Here is a 16,494-nt window from a genome sequence, read left to right on the forward strand (position 1 = left end):
AGGACAATTTTCGGCAATCTGTAATGCTTCAGTCGCAGAACATGTCATAGCCATCTCTTAACCTTTCTATCATTACAACCCTAAAAGTCGGGCATTCATCTAATAGCTAGCAATTTAATCGAGAATGTGACAAATTTACGAAATTCTGTTACAGCATTCTATTTTTGCAAAACCTCGGTCCACTGAAATATTATTTTTTCTTTTTTAACCGGTTAGTAGGCCGAATGACGCATGCGGATTGCTACGTAATCACATTTGAATGTGAAGTGAAACTATCCAGTGATGTGTCCATTCAGTTTCAGTTGTTAACTGATAGTGTAGGAAGGAATTGCATAGCTAGGATTTTCTTTTCGCACGGCATTATCGAGGAGGCAAATGAGGTAATTTTTTTGGTTTATTTCTTTTTTGTTACTAGACGCATCTATTGAAATTGGTAATGTCCTAGATTAGTTGAAAGGGTAAAATTCTAGTTAATTGACTTCTTGCTATCTCGGAAAGGGTTTAGGTTAGAAAAATGAAACTTTTAGCAATGGGTCCACAGGCTAAAGTATGTCCCGGGAGGAATTTTGAGGTACCTACCTCCACTCCTTCTCTCTCTAGAGGGCCCTGACCTTCAAAAATATGTATGTTATAAAAGTGAAGCCTTGCAAAATAGATCTTCTGCTTAATTGAAGTACAACAAAATTGTTTTCAGCTTCATAACTTCGCTCAATCCCATTTTATAAGGTTTTAAAGATATGCAAATACATTTTTTTAATTTTGAAAAAAAATGGATATGGCTCAAAATTCTACTCAAATAGCAGGAATTGCATTTTCAGAACTAAAAGCAGAGAAAAAGCAACTAGTAACTGAACATTAAGGTAAAATGTTGTTTTGTCAAAATTCCAATAGGTAGGCTATAGGTAAAAATATCAATATCTGTCATGTATGCAAATTTCAGGGCCCTCTAGAGGGAGAAGGAGTGGAGGCTGGTACTTTAAAGTACCTTCCTGGGACATATTTTAGCCTGTATACGGTCAATTTATAGGAAACCATGTAACTGGCTTTCGTTTAAAGTGAATACACCACTCGATGCCTTTTTTTATGCTTCTTACGAATATAATGGTCTCTTCTACCGTAAATTCAGATTTAAGCAATTTTTAACCTAACCTAAACTAACCTTATTACAAATAATTTTAGCACTGGGAAAATGTAGTAGTATTATTGTAGTATTAAAATGTAGTATTATTTTGTCAAAACGGCGCGAAGAAAACGTATTATTATTTTGTCGGAAGCGATGGATAACTCGTACTTTAATTGAATATTCGTCATTTTTGAGAGCTTAAAAAGTGCTTAAATTTGAATTTGTGGTAAAAGCGGTTATTATTTTCTTAAAGAACATAAAAAAAGGCATTAAGTGGTATGTTCGCTTTATTGGTAAGTCAGTTATATGAACTGTTACAATTTTTTGAAAATTCGTCATTTTTAAGAGCTATAAATGTGCTTAAATCTGAATTTACGGTAGAAGCGATTATTATATTCGTAAAAAGCATAAAAAAAGGCATCGAGTGGTATATTTGCTTTATATGAAAGCCAGTTATATGGTTTCCTATAAATTTATCCATACTTTATTCTGTAGATCAATCCCTGAAAGTTTCATATTCCGAACCCAACCACTTTCCAAAATGGCGTAAAGATGCTAAACTAGAATTTTACCACTTTTTGTTTTTTACTGGCCTCTTTATTGTCATTAATAATGATTAGCCTAATAGGTTTAGTGTAGCTGTCTACTCCTCTTAAAAAAGATTCTTTTGGGGAAAGAGTAGAAAGTAGTAGAATTTTACCCATACTATTTAAAATACAACCCTATTTTCTCGAGTCTAATGTTACTTTTAGATTGTTCTGCCATACGAATTTTTTGTCACTTTTAACAACCACCTGTTTGACTGGGGCTATCCAGAAGCTATTATGTTAAGTAAACAATTTTTACTTCATAATATGCAGAATAAGTGTGACGAACACATTTTTACTGTAGCTTCACTATACGTTATCCCCCCCCCAAGGTGCAAATATATGCCATCACCCGTCTCTCTTTTTTCCGGTTCTTGTTTCGTCAGAGTCGATTCAATTCACGGGTTACATGGGCTGAAACAAGAGATATGCATTAGCAGAATCCATGGGAAATAACTAAATTAGGCTACTTGTTTGCACGGGGGGGGGGATTATGATGCAGCAGCATTCAAAATGTGTTAGCTATAATTAGTTTGCATACTGTGAAGTACAAATTGTTTTCTTAATATGTTTTTTTTCCAATATCCAAAATATAATACATTTTGTCCCGGTCGTCATTTATATCCCCCTGTTTCCCCCGGTGTCCTCGTTGTAGTTGTGTCCCTGTGTCCCGGTCGTTATTTATATTCCCTGTGTCCCGGTCGTCATTTGTATCCCGGTGTACCGGTCTGTATATACATTCGTTTTTTAGTTTTGTTTTTCTCCTTTATTTTTTTCCTTTTTTTTTCTTTTTTAGTTTATTTAGATTTTTAGATTTTTTAGTTTTTTTATTAGTTTTTAGTTTTTTTTTCTTTTTAGTTTTTTTGTAGTTTTTACCTTCTTTTTAGTTTTGTTAATTTTTTTTTTTACTTGTGTCTTGGTCGTCATTTATACTCCCTGTGTCCCGGTGCTTTGTTGATTGCTAATCGAACATTCCTTTTGTCCTGGTCGCTTTCTCTTTGAGTGTCGTCATTTATTTTTTTCTTTTTTAGTTCTTTTAGTTTTTACCTTTTTTAGTTTTTTTTTAGTTTTTAGTTTTTTTAGTTTTTTACCTTTTTTTAGTTTTTTTAGTTTTTTAGCTTTTTTATTTTTTTTATTAGTTTTTAGTTTTTTTGTAGTTTTTGCCTTTTTTTAGTTTTTTTAGTTTTTTAGCTTTTTTATTAGTTTTTAGTTTTTTTTGTAGTTTTTGCCTTTTTTTAGTTTTTTCAGTTTTGACGTCACCTGATCCAGTTTTTTCAGGTGACGTCACCTGATCCACGATCCACAGATCCACAGACAACTTATTTTTATATATATAGATAGTTTTTTTTTTTTTACTTATGTCCTGGTCGTCATTTATACTCCCTGTGTCCCGGTGCTTTGTTGATTGCTAATCGAACATTCCTTTTGTCCTGGTCGCTTTCTCTTTGAGTGTCGTCATTTATTAGTTTTTTCCTTTTTTTTTTTTAGTTTTTTATTGGTTTTTACCTTTATTTTAGCTTATTTTTCAGTTTTTTCCTTTTTTTTAGTTTTTTTTTATTTTTTATTTTTTTTAGTTTTTTACCTTTTTTTAGTTTTTTTAGTTTTTTTAGTTTTTTAGCTTTTTTACTTTTTTTATTAGTTTTTAGTTTTTTTTTGTAGTTTTTGCCTTTTTTTAGTTTTTTCAGTTTTTTTTTTAGTTTTTTATTGGTTTTTACCTTTATAGTTTTTTTAGTTTTTTAGCTTTTTTATTTTTTTTATTAGTTTTTAGTTTTTTTTGTAGTTTTTGCCTTTTTTTAGTTTTTTTCAGTTTTGACGTCACCTGATCCAGTTTTTTCCATGACGTCACCTGACACATCCATCCACACATCCACAGACAGACAGACAACTTATTTTTATATATATAGAAGATAGATAAGAAACAAATTTGGGTAAAATTCTAGTTTAATGACTTTTGGCTATCTCGGAAAGGGGATAGGTTAGAAAAATGAAACTTTCAGGGATGGGTCTAAATATATAGCCCAAATTATATATTTCCCATCTATTCTGTCTCTTGTCTTGGTCTCATCTAAGCTGAAAGAAACTAACAAAGGGAACGGCTTGTTCTCGAGTTTTACACAGCGTAAACTTGAGTGTCTGGTGTATAATGCATAAGTACCCCCAGAAAAATTGTAGTTAACACATTCCTCCAACTTGTTAAAATTCGGGTAAATATTTACATTTTTCCACAATTTAGCTGCAATGAAAGTGAATCCATTACTTCATGCTTTTTATATGTTCTTTTCAACGCAAATAATCACCATTTATGAACACATATACTTGATCCATCTTGATTTGCATGTCTAAATTTCAATATTGTGCTCGGATTTGTAATCTGTGAGCCAATAAACACTTATAAACTATTTTGGTCGAAAATTTCCTTGAAGGTATAAACAATTAAAGGTATAAACACAAACTGAGTTAAACATTGCGGAAAGTCTAAGCTAGTGTCTTAGTCATGTCTTTTGGGAATGAGGACCTCCTGAGTTCTTCTTGGGTAGGGTGGATTTTCTTGATTCTCATCATCAGGATTTTCCCAGAATGGATTGTTTAACTTTGTAGGAACTTGATTTTTTTTTTTTAAGAGTAAATTCGTATGATGAAAGAGCTAATGGAATATTTTTTTTCGATACCGAAACTTAGTCCTGCCTTTTTAGGGAAGGATGGACCCCTAAAAACTTGTCACTAGGACAGTTATCGGTGGGGGGTTGTTTAATCTCAGCCAATATTGGTTAGAAGTAAAATTATAAGGTTATCGAGCCATAGTGGAATTTGGTGGGAAGTAAAAACTGGAAAAGATAAAAAATCTAAAGCGCAGGAAAGTCCGAAAGTCGTGAAAATATAGCAACGAGCACTGGAATCTGGGTGTCCCCTTCTGGGACGCTTAGGAAAGAACAAAAGGTCTTCCATTTTTATTAACAAACAAAGTAACTAAAATATCATCTGCAATTTTCATGGCAATACAGCTAACAAAGGACATCAGTTGTCTCCCATTATTGGATTCCATGTGGACAGCTTTTTAGGTCAGTTAAATGGTCGTTTTTTTAGATCAATTATGGTTGTAATTGTGGATTCAGGAATAGTAACTGCTATTCCGATTAGGATTAATAGTAAAATCTTATTTCGAAAACAAATTTTTGGGAATTTTCCAAAATAGTCTATGACCCCTAAAAAATGGCGTCAGATCGAAATAAAAGCAGAACCATTGAAACCCCCATGACTAAAAACCTAATGAGTAGACTTACAGTCCCTTGCTTGAACAACAAGGGAAATCTCTTTTTTGCACTGGTAGCAGTTTTTTTCCCACTCCTAGTAGAGCACCGGAACATCATAGAGGGCTGTTTAAGGGCTCATTTTTAAAGAAATTGCCTTATATACTTCCTCTTGTTTGCAGCAAAGCATAATATTCAAAATAAAATCTATCAAGAAATCATTAGTAGTGGCGATTAGTTGCCTTTGAAATAGTAGTTCTAGAAGCAGTAATAGTGGTGGTTAGGATAGGAATATTAGCAATAACAGCAGCAATAGTAGTAGTAGCGTGCACATAATGAGTTTTCGTCAATAGACCATTCCCTTGACCATTCCATGAAAGTTCCAACTGAATAGTCTAAGTCATTCCTGAGATATGCCCTCTTGTCAACTCGCATGTTCATAGTGTGTTTTGCTTTAGTTCAAAATTCCCTTCGACATTTTCTGAAAGTTTTACCTGAATTGCCTTGACCGTTCTGGAAACATAAGGTCAAACATGCCCCCTTTCCCAATAACAAAATCTACAATAAACATTTGGTGAATTGTATTACTTACAGTCCTTGTACAGGGGTTTTGGCGAGTTGTCATCCCCCAGACGTAGTTTTTGGACCTTTCAACTATGCTGAACAAGAAGTTTATCTCAAAATTTGATTGGATATCTTTGAGGAGAAACAGTGCGTGGAAGGAAGGCTGTTCCGATCACGGAACAGCCGTGAAAAATCACAGTTTGACTTTTATAAAGGGTGCTATAACTCTCAGCTTCCAATCTAGTGAGTTTCTACGACAACCCCATCTATACAAAGTGCCTTGGTGAAAAAAATACACTGTTCCCTCTTTGCTCTTTACTTAGGCCGCGCTATTGTGCTGCCTAAGTTGTTTTTTGGGGAGGGGGGATTGAGGTAAATAGACTTCAAATTTTATATTGAAGGGGTTATGCTAAAATGTTTCGTCCTTTGGTGTTCCAGAAAGATCTATCATTGGATCCAGATTCTTTTCAGTTTATGTTAATGACCGTGTTAATGGGGTTAAAAATTCAAAATCTAGGATTTGTTGTTGTCTTTGTTAGCCAGCCTCTGTGACAAGTGCTCCTCGACTCTTCCGGATGCACTCATTGCTTTTGCGGATGATAGTACTCTTAGCACAGCCGTTAGAGTCTGATCCTTATTTAAAAAGGACTACCCTTTTTGCAAAGGACTACCCTTTTTGCAAGAGTTATCCAGTGGTTCGGTGCAAATTACCTTGCTTGGACGACTATTTGTCAAATGATTAAATTGTGTACTTTTTTGTGTAATAAAGTTAAATTCAAGTCTTCAGATTTTGGAGGGTTATGCTTTCTCATGAAATTCATGGGCTTGTCCTAACTTAAATGAAATACATGTAACAAGAGGTTCGTTAAGTATAGCTGAAGACTATTGTATCCGATTCCTTTACATCTTGATTGATAAAATCTTTCATTTGAGTATCATATTGACCTGATGAAGACAAAGATCTCAAGAAATCCAAAATGCACATTTCCAGGATTGGTTTTAAGAATTTTTTCTTATAGCCCTGTTTAGTCATGTTCTATATATTATCTTTTGATTTCTGTTCGTTTCAAGTTGGACTTGATTAATTTTGACTTAGAATTCAGCAAATACAAGCAGTTTCTAATTACAAGTTTTTATCTACCTGAAAAAGCTCTAAACAAAAAAAAAGTTTTACTAAATGGTCTATTTTTAAATTTTAGTGGCCTTAGTTCAACAATTTTTTTTTTGAAATTAATTTTCTAAAAATCTTGTTCTCATTTATAAAATTGTGAAAACATCAGGTACGGCCGGGGCGGGATGATGTAAGACGGAACCCAATGAGTATGGGGAAGTGCTGCTATTTCGATGCCTATATTGACGTTTTGAGTTAAGAACAGGGGCGTATTTTACTGTGGGGGAGGGGGGAGCAACTGCCTCCTACAGACCTCAGTTTGGCCTTCAAACCCCAGTCTGTCCCTCCCTAGCTGAAATTCAGTTTCTACAAAAAATCTGACAAAATTAAGATAAGCGTGCATTATTCAAGCATCCAGAGAAACATGCAAGTTTTCTTTATTGTAAATTTGCATTTATGGCAGGGCCGTATCCAGATTTTTTTTTGGGGGGGGGGTGCTCAAAATAACTAAAACACATAAATTTTTTTTATTTCTATTTTTGGTTACGCTTTTACGAGTCAGACAAACATTTCGGGGTGGGGTTCAAACCCCCTGGATACGGTCTTGCTTTATGGTAATATATGGCTTATTTTTCATTTTTCACTGTCATTTTCACATAATTTGAGAAATTGACTTCAACTTTGCCCCAACCCCCCTCCCATGATGTTCACAGCATTAAGCTACTGGTTAAGAGCTTGTAGTCACACTGTATACTGATATACCAAAGGCCAATATTTTAATATTCGACATGTTTTGATGCCTTTCCCGATTTGCTCTTCTTCCAATACCTTTAAATCAGTCTTGCGCGCTTCGATTAAACAGGTATCGTATCCTGGATGATATCATGAACCCGTGAAGCTTTAGTGTTTATGAAAGAATAATTGAAGCATTAGCGTTGTTACAGCCGAGTTACTTAGCGGACCATTAAAAAATAAGCAGAGCGTAATAATCGCAGCTATTAAAATGCTGTCAAAATATTAGTTTCTCTTCCCTCAATATTTCACAAATATATGGTAGTTCAGAGAAACAATTTTTCTGAATTAGATATGTAATTTGGATCCTGAAAATGTGGCTCTATCCTGCTTTCTACGGCTATGATGAGAGATGTTTAGATGGTTAGGGCACATCAAAAATGTTTTTTTTATAATCGTGTTGCGAAGCGACACCGCTGCTCTTACAGCTTTTTTTTCTCGTGATCAGTGTTTTTAGCTCCGAAACGGTAAGATAGACAAGCTCGATATTTTCTTGGGTATTGGAATCTTGAAATGAAGAAGAAAAGGCACAAAGAAATTTAGAAATTTCCAGTAGTTTCCCAGAAAGGAATTAAAAGCATTATCTTGCAAATGATGCCAAAAAGAAACTGCCCTACCTGGAAAAGTAAACTTTTCAGAACAATTTTATGTAGTATCCTGCTGAACCTTGAATTTATTTCTTTGAGGACTGGAGGAAAACATCCCTTAACTTCTTCTAGATTTCTTGGAAATAATTCTGGAAAAGTGATCTCGAATTCCAATTTACTATTTTCCAGGTTGTCGCCTGAAATTTTTATTTGACACACTTGCGCAATGCTATAAACGTCTTCAAGATGACGCGAACTTAGCCTACTTGTATACGAAGTAGCTTCGGTCGCTTAGAAAGAGTTTCTAAAGTTGTCACGAAGCATAAATCTTCTTGATTTCAATCAAACAGTTCGTGGTGACGAACCGTAAGTAAGGAGCGACCCGGCTCAGTAACCAAGACTAAAAAAACGGACTTTTCATACCAATAGATTCATCAAACGAATCAGATTTTTATGCTGATTATAAATATTAAGTTTCATCAGGTTTAGTTTTACCCATCAAAAGTGACACACATGAGAAAATTTGCCTTATTTCCGGAAAAAGGCGGAAACACCCCCTAAAAGTCATAGAATCTTAATGAAAATCACATCACGAGATTCAGTGTATTAGAGGACCCTACTGTATAAGTTTCAAGCTTGTATCTGCAAAAATGTGGGATTTATTTTTTTGCCAGAAGAAACATCGCGGATGCGCGTTTATTTGTTTTTCTTTCCAGGGTTGCTCGTATCGACTCAGTGGTCCTAGAATGTCGGGAGAGGGCTCATTCGAGCGGAAATTAAAAAAAAACTAGTGCCCTTTTTAAGTGACCAAAAATTGGATGTCAACTAAGCCCCCTCCCACACTCATTTTTTCCCAAAGTCACCAGACAAACATTTGGAGATAGCCATTTTGTTCAGCATAGTCAAAAAATCTAACAACTATGACTCTGAGGATGACGTAATCCCCAACAGTCCCCGGGGGAATGGTTGCAAGCTATAAACTTATAGTATTGGTCATTAGGAGGTTTACAGACGTTCTCAGGGGGGATTTTTTTTCTGGCGGGGCGGGGTGGTTCAGGGTTAGGGGGTCACATGGGAGGAATCTCCATGGATGAATTTTTCATGGGGAGGGGGAGAAAATTTTCCATGAAGGGAGTGCCGATTTTCTCAGCATTATTCAAAAAAAGATCAGAAATTAAACATAAAAACAGGTTTTTCAACTGAAAGTAAGGAGCAAGATTAAAACTTAAAACGAGCAGAAATTATTACATATATGAGGGGTTCGCCCCCTTGTCAATGTCTCGCTGTTTACGCTAAAGTTAGAATTTTGTTCCAATTCTGTAAAAATGACCCCTGAATCACAAGATGTTTAATTAGAATAAATTGCTCTTTGGAAAGTACCAAAAATACTTTGGCGTTATTGATATATTGTTTTAGGTTTTTCAATTGTGTTAAAAACATGTAAATCTTATTTGTTAGTTTAATTTCTTATGAGCCTGCAAAAGAAATTGCATTCTTCCTCTTTTGTGTTTCAATCTGTACTTGGGTACGCACTCCGAAGGCCCGTGAATCCAGATAATAGTTTTGATACTTTAACACATATTTTAAAAGAGCATAGACCCAAAAGACACCTCCTTTTTGTTCCACTGGCTGACACTAAATTAGTTTTTCTCGGCTATCTGATTTTATTTTTCATTTATTTGTTTTCTTTGTTTCACACTTCTTGATATCCCAAAGGTAACTTTCTTGAGGTAGAGTTTTTTGACAACGCATGCAGACGAGTCATGACCTGATAAGAATTGGAACTTCTATTGGTTTTCTAGAAATATAATTCTTTCTTTGACTTTTTCTATTTTGAAGTGAAGATTCTTGCAAATTCTCTACATTATGCTTAAGTAAAAATGCCCTTGCTTCAAAGCTTAACTATATAGAAATAAAATAGCTTTGTATATTGATGTAAATTAATATTATCATTTGGACAACATAAGAAACATTTTCGTATCCCACCAATTTTCTAAAATTTTCGATTTTGATGCTTATTAAATTCTAGACGTTTAATGTCATGAAAATAAAGAAAAGAAACACGAACTTTTCTGTGCAAAAGAGAAAAAAAAAGAAAAGAGAAGATATATGTATCGCTCGTTACGCTAAAGTTTTTTTTATTGTTTTAAAAGCTAGACAGATTCTAACTTTAGCGTAAAGAGAGAGGCGTTTCAGAGGGGACAACCCCTTTCATATAGCCTACGGAGTAATTTCTGTTCGTTTCGAGTTTTAATGTCGCTCCTTATTTGAAGTTAAAAAAACTTGTTTTTTAATTAATACATGTTTTGATTTTGGCTCTCTGCACATGACAAATTACATCGAAATTTGTATTTTTTTTTGCTAAATTGCTTTCTCATAGTTTTGATCGGACAATTTTAAGAAAAAAAGAGCGACGGAGTAGGCCTAGTTATCCTCCAATTTTTTGGTTATTTAAAAGGCAACTAGAACTTTTAATTTTTTACGAACGTTTTTATTAGTAAAAATATACGTAAATTACGAATTAACTTACGTAACGAACTTCTATATTCGTTTGTTTCTATTACGTGTGTGAGAGGGTTCAACCCCTTGTCACTACCTCACTCTTTACTCTAGCTTAAATTTTGTCCCAATTTCTTAAGAATGCCCCTGAGTTACAAAGGCCGAAGAGTAAATAGTTGAAATTAATAAAATTACCTTGGCGTAAAGAGCAAGGTATTGGGGTGAGGTGAACCCCTCATATGCGTAATAATTTCTTTTCATTTTAAGTTTTAATGCTGCTCCTTACTTTCAGTTGAAAAAACTTTTTCACATATATTTTTTCATTGTTTTTTTTTTTTAAATGCAAGAAATCTTGCACCCCCTTCATTGAAATTTTCTTCCACCATGACAAATTCTTCTATGGAAAACTCCTTCCACATGGACCCCTCCCCTTAATCCCTCCCCCAACATAAAAAACCCTGAAAGCATCTCTACACTTCACAATAATCATTACTTTATGTTAACACTGGTCAAAGCTTGTAATTTGCAGCCCCACCCACGGGGACTGTGGGGGAGTAAGTCATCCCCAAAGACATAGTTATCATGATTTTCGACTATGCTGAACAAAATGGCTATCTTGAAATTTTGATCCGTTGACTTTGGGGAAAAATGAGTGTAGAAGGGGGCCTAGGTGCCCTCCAATTTTTTGGTAATTTAAAAAGGGCACTTAAACTTTTCATTTCCATTAGAATGAGCCCTTTTTCGACATTCTAGGACCATTGGTCAACTCAATACGGTAACCCCTAAAAAAAAAAAAAAAAAAAAAACGCACCCGTGATCGGTCTTCCGGCAAAAAATACGAAGTTCCACATTTTGGTAAATAGGAGCTTGAAACTTTTACAATAGGGTTTTCTGATGTGCTGAATGCGATGGTTTGATTTTCGTTAAGATTCTATAACTCTTAAGGGATGTTTCCCCCTATTTTCCAAAATAAAGCAAATTTTCTCAGGCTCGTAACTTTTGATGAGTAAGACTTAATATGATAAGGCTTTTATATTTAAAATCAGCATAAAAACACAATTCTTTTAATGTATCTTTTAGTATCAAACTTCCGTTTCTTAGGGCATCGTTTACTATTGAGCTGGGTCGCTCCTTACTACAGTTTGTTACCACGAACTGTTTGATGAGGCTACACAGCGTAATTGAATGTGATTCATTTAACAGACAAATGCCAATTCTTTTTTAAATCTAAGCTTCGTAAAATGTATACAAAACAGTTTTTTTTTCTTTTATGCCTGTCGTCCGACAGCTGTTGTTAGAAAAATACCTTGACCTAATCTCACCCATGGCTCTGTGAGCCGATGTTAATCGGCCATTGTGTTATCATTAAGCCAATTGAGTTGTTTATTTAAAGAAGAAACGAGATCTTTCTAAGGGATAGCAAATTAAGTTGCTTCCTAAGCTGATGAAGGATTGTCAGTGGTGAAATATGAACTGACGAAACATTCGCGATAAAACTAGCTACTTTTTTCCTTAAGAGAAGAATGACAATACGAATATTTGATACACGATAAGATGATAGATAATGCGCTGTGAAACTGATCAACAACTAACAGAGATAAAAAAAGATGACAGAGCGAATCTGCCCCTCCAGCTCCGTTTTGGCAAGAAGAGGAAAAAATGGCTTTTGGAAGAAATTGAGAATTCTTATATAAACCAATAGTACTTGTCCATTATTTAGAAAACACCCAAGTTCATTCAACTTATACATACGGGGTTGAAACAACTGAGACGCTTGGGATATATATAATTTGGGCTATATTTGCACTTTAGGGGGGGAGGCTGGGGATTAAGTTTTGGGCGATGTATGCAAAATGTAACCTAACCTAACCAAAATACCAACTCAATATTTTATTAAAATATAGCTACAATCTAGTTTTCCACTTAGCCAAAGCTAATTCTCTCCGAGTACAGACAGCAATAAATTGGTTATTGTCTAGTATTGTGAAACAAATTCTTGATATTTTCTGAATAATTTATTTTTTCTGTTTACTAGGTTAAAATTTTAATAATCTTATTTCCATACGGCGACGAAGGCAACACTGATTAGAATATTTAAACTGACACTGAACCATCCGGAGTATCGGACAACGCCTAAGCTACATTTAGAAAAGGAAAAATCTAAATTGTATAATGGAGTTTTTTCCTCGATTTGATGGACGCAAGACTCTTGATAAGAACTAGGTTGTTATAGTTGTATATTTTAGGACTAAATACCTCTCAGATAAGAAGCACTCAAGAACAAAGAAAAATCCATTGGAACTTAACTAATTTGCTTACCTTGTCATTTTCTTATTTGGTTATGTTCAATTTGAAGAATATGTCAAGAAAAATTTGGAAATCTCGTCTAGAAATGCGCTTTTTGAAGCTTCAGAAGTCCTTTTTGAAACCCTCCCTGACGAAAACATTCACTGAATCCTGCACAGCAGTTTTCGATGTAGGAAACTGCAATATTGTATAACGACCAGTAAGCAAGTAGTAGACCAGTAAGCATCGTGGTAACGACCAGTAAGCAAGGAGCTACTTGGGTCAATAGCAACTGAGACTCTAAAAAAAATGAAATTCTGATAATGACTAACACATGAAAATGGGGTTTTTAGAATACTAATCAAACAGTTCGTGGTAACGAACTGTAGTAAGGAGCGACCCGGCTCAATAGTAACCAAAACTCTAAAAAATGGAATTTTGATACTAATAGCTACATCAAAAGAATTGCATTTTAATGCTGGTTTTAAATATATAAGTTTCATCAAGTTTAGTCTCACCCATCAAAAGTTACGAGCCTGAGAAAATTTGCGTTATTTTAGAAAATAGGGGGAAACGCCCCCTAAAAGTCATAGAATCTTAACGAAAATCACACCATCAGATTCAGCGTATCAGAGAACCCTACTGTAGAAGTTTCGAGCTCCTATCTCCAAAAATGTGGAATTTTGCATTTTTTGCCAGAAGGCAGATCACGGATGCGTGTTTATTTGTTTTTTTGTTTTTTTGCTTTTTTTTTTTTTTTTCCCCAGGGGTGATCGTATCGACCCAATTGTCCTAGAATGTTGCAAGAGGGCTCATTCTAACGGAAATGAAAAGTTCTAGTGCCCTTTTTAAGTGACCAAAAAAATTGGAGGGCATTTAGGCCCCCTCCCACGCTAATTATTTTCCCAAAGTCAACGGATCAAAATTCTGAAATAGCCATTTTATTCAACGTAGTCGAAAAACCTTATAACTATGTCTTTGGGGACGACTTACTCCCCCACAGTCCCCGTGGGAGGGGCAACAAGTTACAAACTTTGACCTGTGCTTACATATAGTAATTGTTATTGGGAAGTATACAGGCGTTTTCAGGAGGATTTTTTTGGTTTGGGGGAGGGGTTGAGAAGAGGGGGATATGCTGGGGGAACTTTCCTTCGAGAATTTGTAATGGGAGAAGAAAATTTCCATGAAGGGAGAGCAGGATTTACTAGCATTATTTTAAAAAAACAATTAAAAAATAAAAGTGAAAAAGCTTTTTCAGCTGGAAGTAAGGAACAGCAATAAAACTTAAAACAAACAGAAATTATTACCCATATGAGGGGCTCACCTCCTTCTAATACCTCGCTTTTTACGCTAAAATATTTTCGGTAATTTCAACTACTTATTCTACGGCTTTTGTGATTCAGGGGGTCATTCTTAATGAATTGGGATAAAATTTAAGCTTTAGTGTAAAGAGCGAGGTACTGACGATGGGGCGAATCCCCTCATATATGTAATAAAAACATGAGAATACAAAAGTTCTTTACGTAAGCTAATTTATAAGTTACGTAAATCTTTTACCAATAAAAAGATTCGTAAAAAATTAAAAGTTCTAGTTGCCTTTTTAATTAACCAAAAAATCGGGGGGGGGGGGGCAACTAGGCTTCGTCCCCCGCTCTTTTTTTCTCAAAATCATTCGATCAAAATTATGAGAAAGCCATTGAGCCAAAAAAATATGCAAATTTCGTTTTGATTATTCCTCTGCGGAGAGCCAAAATCAAAACATGCATTGATTCAAAAACGTTCAGAAATTAAATAAAAAAAACAAGTTTTTTCAACTGAAAGTAAGGAGTGACATCAAAACTTAAAACGCACAGAAATTACTTCGTATATGAAAGAGGCTGCTTCCTCATCAACGCCCCGCTCTTTACGCTAAAGTTTTTTACTGTTTTAGAAAGAAGAATTGAGAGAAAGAGTCAAACTTTAGCGTAAAGAGCGGGGCGTTGATGAGGAAGCAGCCTCTTTCATATACGAAGTAATTTCTGTGCGTTTTAAGTTTTGATGTCACTACTTACTTTCAGTTGAAAAAACTTGTTTTTTTTATTTAATTCTAAATACAAAGTCATTAAGCTTAGTGATGTCCATCAAAAGCTACAAACCTGAGAACATGTGTCTTATTTTTGAGAAAGGAAACACCCATAAAAATGCAACCTCTACTAAAGAGGTTGCCATCTACAAAAATAAGGGATTTTGTATTTTTTTTTTCTGGATCACGGATGCTTGTTAATTTGTTTGTTCTTTTTTCCCAGGGGTGATCGTATCGATCATCCCTGGGTTCGATGGTGCTGAAAGATCGCTAGAGGGCTTATTCGAACGAAAATTGAAAGTTTTAGTGCCGTATTAAGTGATGTAAAAGATTGTGTCACGGGAAAGTGGTGTGCTCTCCCATTTTGTGGCACCAAGCTGTGATTCTTCTCCAAAGAGGACCAAATTACTATTGATTCAAAGTTCTGAGATATGTTTCAATACTGTTTACAGAGTTATATGGTGCATTAAATAAAAACACTCAATTGAAAGTAAGAAGCAACATTAATTATGTCAATCACGTATGTTATAAATACCTACTATTCTCTACTTTTTCCACTCCCTTCAGCCCCCCAGATGGTCTAATCGGGGAAAACGACTTTATCAAGTCAATTTGTTCAGTTCCCGGAAACGCCTACCAATTTTCATCGTCCTAGCACATCCAAGAGCATCAAACTCACCAAAGCACTGAACCCCACCCCCTAACTCCCCCAAAGAGAGTGGATCCAGTACGGTTACGTCAATCACGTATCTACGACATTTGCTTGTTCTACCCGCCAAGTTTCATCCCGATTTCTCTACTCTAAGCGTTTTCCAAGATTTCCGGTTTCCCCCTCAATTTCCCCTCAATTTCAACAGATCAGGTAGGGATTGAAATAAGAGCTCTGATACATGAATTCCTTCTAAATATAAAATTTTATTAAGATCCGGTCACCTGTTCTTAAGTTAAAAATTCCTCAATGTTTTTAAATTTTTCAAATCAACACACACCCACCAGCTCCTCCAAAATGAACAGATCCGTTTCAATTATGTCAATCACGTATCTATAACTGTTGCTTATTCTTCCCATCAAGTTTCATCCCGATCTCTCCACTCTTAAGTGTTTTCCGAAATTTCTGTTTCCCCCTGCCACCCCCATGTCCCCGGATCTGATTCGAATTGAAAATGGAGCATCTGAGACATAATATCCTTCTATATATCAAGTTTCATTAAGATCCGATCACCCATTTGTAAGTTAAAGATACCTCAATTTTCACGTTTTCCAAGAATTCCGGTTTCCCCCTCCAACTCCCCTCGATGTCATCGGATCTGGTCGGGATTTAAAATAAGAGCTCAAAAGTACAAGATCCTTCTAAATATCAATTTCATTAAGATCTGATCACCCCCGTTCATAAGTTACAAATACCTCATTTTTTCTAATTATTACGAATTACTCCCCGCCACCAACTCCACCAAAGAGGGCGGATCCAGTCCGGTTATGTCAGTCACCTGTCTTGGACATGTTTTTATTCCTTCCACCAAGTTTCATCCTAATCTCTCCCCTTTAAGTGTTTTCCAAGATTTCCGCCCCCTCCCCAATGACGCTAGATCTGGTCGGGATTTAAAATGAGAGATCTGAGTTACAAGGTCATTCTAA

The 16,494-nt window shown here is 35.2% G+C and overlaps 1 protein-coding gene across 4 annotated transcripts in view; it reads left to right on the forward strand.

Annotated features, from left to right (window-relative positions):
- The first annotated feature begins 256 nt into the window (after nt 1–256).
- Nucleotides 257–16,494, forward strand: part of LOC136026699 (sodium/calcium exchanger 2-like) — a 128,831-nt gene continuing 112,593 nt past the window's right edge. For all 4 annotated transcript variants that reach the window (XM_065703449.1, XM_065703451.1, XM_065703450.1 and 1 more), the window contains exon 1: nt 257–380. The gene's annotated coding sequence lies outside the window, so the exon portion shown is untranslated. The remainder of the gene's footprint in view (nt 381–16,494) is intronic.

Source organism: Artemia franciscana, chromosome 4 (assembly GCF_032884065.1).
Source record: "Artemia franciscana chromosome 4, ASM3288406v1, whole genome shotgun sequence".
Lineage (NCBI taxonomy): Eukaryota > Metazoa > Arthropoda > Branchiopoda > Anostraca > Artemiidae > Artemia > Artemia franciscana.